Here is a 4863-nt window from a genome sequence, read left to right as displayed (position 1 = left end):
CAATGTTCATCATGGATATTGATCTGAAGTTTTCTCTTTTGTTGAGTCTCCACTGGTTTTTAGTATCAGGATACATTGGTCTCACAAAAAGATTTGGGGAGGATTCCCTTTTTTTGTATTGTTTGGAATAGTTTCAGAAGGAGTGGTACCAGCTCCTCTTTGTATGTCTGGTAGAATTTGGCTGTGAACCCATCTGGACCTGGGCTTTTTTTGGTTGGTAGGCGATTAATTGCTGCCTCAACTTCAGCTCTTGTTATTGGTCTTTTCAGGGTTTCAACTTCTTCCTGCTTTAGGCTTGAGAGGGTGCAAGTGTCCACAAATTTATCCATTTCTTCCAGGTTTACTGGTTTATGTGCATAGAGTTGTTTGTAGTAATCTCTGATGGTAGTTTGTATTTCTGTGGAATTGGTGGTGATATCCCCTGTATTTTTTTTTTTTTATTGCATCTAGTTGATTCTTCTCTCTTTTCTATTTTATTAATCTGGCTAGCAGTCTGTCTATTTTGTTGATCGTTTCAAAAAACCAGCTCCTGGATTTATTGATTATTTGAAGGGCTTTTTGTGTCTGTGTCTCCTTCAGTTCTGCTCTGATGTTAATTATTTCTTATCTTCTGCTAGCTTTTGAGTTTTTTTGGTCTTGCTCCTTTAGCTCTTTCAATTTTGATGATAGGATGTCAATTTTAGATCTTTCCTTGCTTATAATGTGGGCATTTATTGCTATAAATTTTCCTCCAGACACTGCTTAAATATGTCCCAAAGATTCTGATACCTTGTATCTTCATTCTAGTGGTTTCAAAGAACATAATTATTTCTACCTTCATTTCATTGTTTATCCAGTCAACATTCAAGAGCCAGTTGTTCAGTTTCCATAAAGCTCTGTGGTTCTAGTTAGTTTCTTAATCCTGAGCTCTATTTGATTGCACTGTGGTCTGAGAGACTGTTTTGATTTCCATTCTTTTGCGTTTGCTGAAGAGTGATTTACTTCCAATTATGTGGTCAATTTTAGAGTAGGTGTGATGTGGTGCTGAGAAGAATGTATATTCTGTGGATTTGGGGTGGTGAGTTCTGTAGATGTCTATTAGTTTTCCTTGGTCCAGATCTGAGTTCAAGTCCTGGATATCCTTGTTAATTTTCTGTTTCATTGATCTGTCTAATATTGACAGTGGAGTGTTAAAGTCTCCCACTATTATTGTGTGGGAGTCTAAGTCTGTTTGTAGGTCGTTAATAACTTGTTTTATGTATCTGGGTGCTCCTGTATTGGGTGCATATACATTTAGGATTATTAGCTCTTCTTGTTGCATTGATACTTTTAACATTATGTAATGCCCTTCTTTGTCTCTTTAGATCTTTGTTGTTCTAAAGTCTATTGATCAGAGACTAGGATTGCAACTCCTGCTTTTCTGTGCTCTCTATTTGCTTGGTAAATCCTCCTCCATCCCTTTATTTTGAGCCTATATGTGTCCTTGCACGTGAGATAGGTTTCTTGGATACAGCACATCAATGGGTTTTGACTTTTTATCCAATGCCAGTGTGTGTCTTTTGATTGGTGCTTTTAGCCCATTTACATTTAAGGTTAATATTGTTATGTGTGAATTTAATCCTGCCATTTTGATGCTAGTTGGTTGTTTTGCCCATTAGTTGATGCAATTTCTTCATTGTGTTGATGTTGTTTACCATTTGGTACATTTTTGGAGTGGCTGGTACTGGTTGTTCCTTTTTACATTTAGTGCTTCTTTCAGGAGCTCTTGTAAGGTGGGCCTGGTGGTGACAAAATCTCTCAGCAATTGCTTGTTTATAAAGGATTTTATTTCTCCTTCAGTTATGAAGCTTAGTTTGGTTGGATATGAAATTCTAGGTTGAAAGTTCTTTTCTTTAAGGATGTTGAATATTGGCGCACACTCTCTTCTGGCTCATAGTCTTTCTGCTGAGAGATCCGCTGTGACCCTGATGGGCTTCCCTTTGTGGATAACCCGACCTTTCTCTCTGACTGCCCTTAGCATTTTTTCCTTCATTTTATCCCTGGTGAATCTGATGGTTATGTGCCTTGGGGGTGCTCTTCTTGAGGAATATCTTTGTGGTGTTCTCTGTATTACCTGAAGTTGAATATTGTCCTGCCTTACTAGATTGGGAAAGTTTTCCTGAATAATATCCTGAAGCATACTTTCCAGCTTGAATTCATTCTCTTTGTCACATTCAGGTAAACCTATCAAACATAGATTAGGTCTTTTCACATTATCCCGTATTTCTTGAAGGCTTTGTTCATTTCTTTTCACTCTTTTTTCTCTAACCTTGCCTTCTCACTTTATTTCATTGAGTTGATCTTCAATCTCTGATATCCTTTCTTCTGCTTGATTGATTCAGCTATTGAAACTTGTGTATGCTTTGCGAAGTTCTTGTGTTTTTCAGCTCTATCAGCTCATTTACATTATTCTCTAAGTTGTTTATTCTCGTTAGCATTTCTTCAAACCTTTTTTTCAAGATTCTTAGTTTCTTTGCATTGGATTAGCACATGTTCTTTTAGCTCAGAGAAGTTTATTATTACCTACCTTCTGAAGCCTGTTTCTGTCAATTCATCAGACTCATTCTCCCTCCAACCTTTTTCCCTTGCTGTTGAGGAGTTGTGATCCTTGGAGGAGGAGAGGCATTCTGATTTTGGGTGTTTTTTATCATTTTTGCACTGGTTTCTTCCCATCTTCATACATTTATCTACCTGTTGTATTTGTAGTTGGTGACTTTCAGATGGGGTCTCCTAGTGGACGTCCTTCTTGTTGAGGTTGAAGTTATTTTTTTCTGTTTTTCAGTTTTCCTTCTAACAGTCAGTCCCCTCTGCTGTAGGGCTGCTGGAGGCCCACTCCAGACCCTGCTTGCCTGGGGATAACCTACAGTGACTGCAGAACAGTAAAGGTTGCTGCCAGTTTCTTCTGTTGTCTTCATTCCAGAAGCATACCTGCCAGATGTCAGCCTGAGCTCTCCTTTATGAGGTGTCTCTTTGGATACATGGGGATCAGGGAGCTGCTCGAGGAGACAGTCTGATCCTTATAGGGGCTCAAGTGCTGAGCTGTGAGTTCTGTTGTTTCATTCAGAGCTGCTGGGAAGGTATTGTTAGTCTGCTGCAGGGGAACTCATAACCGCCTTTTTTTCTCAGGTGCTCTGTCCTGGGAAGGTGGGGCTTTATTTATAAGTTCCTGATGTGGGCTTTGCAGACACTGCCACCACCTGAAGCCTTGTAGTATCAGCCATGGTCAACCCCACCATGTTCTTCAACACTGCCATCGACGCTGAGCCCTTGGGCTGTGTCTCCTTCAAGCTGTTTGCAGACAAGTTTCCAAAGATGGCAGAAAACTTTCATGCTCTGAGCACTGGAGAGAAAGGATTTGGATATAAGGGTTCCTGCTTTCACAGAATTATTCCAGGGTTTATGTGTCAGGGTGGTGACTTCACACACCATAATGGCACTGGTGGCAAGTCCATCTATGGGGAGAAATATCATGAGTACTTCATCCTAAAGCATACAGATCCCAGCATCTTGTCCATGGCAAATGCTGGACCCAACACAAATGGCTCCATTTTTCATCTGCATTGTCAAGACTGAGTGGTTGGATGGCAAGCATGTGGTCTTTGGCAAGGTGAAAGAAGGCATGAATATTGTGGAGGCCATGGAATGCTTTGGGTCCAGGAATGGCAAGACCAGCAAGAAGATCACTGTTGCTGACTGTGGACAACTTTAATAAGTTTGACTTGTGTTTTACCTTAACCACCAGACCATTCCTTCTGTAGCTCAGGAGAGTACCCCTCCACCCCATTTGCCACAGTATCCTAAAATCTGTGCTCTCCCTGCAGTTCCCTTTGGGTTCCATGTTTTCCTTGTTGCCTTCCATGCCTAGCTGGATTGCAGAGTTAAGTTTATGATTATGAAATAAAGACTAAATAACAATTGTCAAAAAAAAAAAGTTCCTAATACGCTGCTGCCTTTTTTCAGAGACACCCTGCCTAGCTAGGAGGTAGCCTAGTCACGGTCTGCCTGCAGAGGCATTGGCTGAGCTGCAATGGACTCTGCCCAGCTGCTGTGTGAACTTCCTTGTGATTTTGTTTATAGAGGTGTAATTAGAATGGCCTGGGTAATGGCGGTCTGCCTCAGTAATGGCGGAGTGTCCCTTTAATGGCAGACTGCCTCGGTAGTGGTGGACTGCCTTGGTAGGGGCAGATGCCCTTCCCACAACAGAGCTGGACCATCCTGGGTCCAACTGCTCTTGCTGTAAAACTCTCAATCTAGAGCATTTCAGATTGCTGGTCTTTGTGGGGTGGGGTGGCGGGGGGAACCCACTGAGCCAGATGACCTGGCTCCCTGTTTCAACCCTCTTTTTTTCAGTTGAATGTGTGGCTCTGTTTCCCAGGCATTCCAGCATTCCAGGCAACAGTTGAAACAACTGCCCAGATTTGTGTAAGGAGACCTGCTGTGCTGGCTGATCAGTCATGCTGGAAACTCATGGCACTTTTCAGCCTGGGAATCTCCTGGTCTGTGGGCAGTAATAACTGGTTTGGAAATGCAGTGATCACTCACCCTCTGCATTGTTCTTACTGGGAACTGCACTCCAGAGCTGTTCCTATTTGGCCATCTTGGATCTGCCTCTGATGTCAGCATATTAATAGACAGATGTGGATGACATATCTTGATCTCTGGTCTCATTACTCTACTGTCACCATCAACATTGTTACCAAGCATAAGCTGGGCAATGCAAGGCAATTATTTTCTGACCCTTGCAGTCTGCATAGTTTGGTTATCTCCTAGATACAATCTCTATAAATAGTGTTTTTTGGGTTCTGGAAACTAAAGTGGACAGATGGCATGGGGGACATAATCACC

General features: G+C 41.7%; 1 pseudogene; it reads left to right on the top strand.

Annotated features, from left to right (window-relative positions):
- The first annotated feature begins 3237 nt into the window (after positions 1-3237).
- LOC101032325 (peptidyl-prolyl cis-trans isomerase A-like) lies at positions 3238-3795 on the top strand (annotated as a pseudogene).
- The last annotated feature ends 1068 nt before the right edge of the window (positions 3796-4863 follow it).

The sequence above is a fragment of the Saimiri boliviensis genome, chromosome 4 (genome assembly GCF_048565385.1).
Source record: "Saimiri boliviensis isolate mSaiBol1 chromosome 4, mSaiBol1.pri, whole genome shotgun sequence".
Lineage (NCBI taxonomy): Eukaryota > Metazoa > Chordata > Mammalia > Primates > Cebidae > Saimiri > Saimiri boliviensis.
The sequence above is the reverse complement of the archived record's forward strand: the minus strand, read 5'-3'. Positions and strand labels throughout refer to the sequence as shown.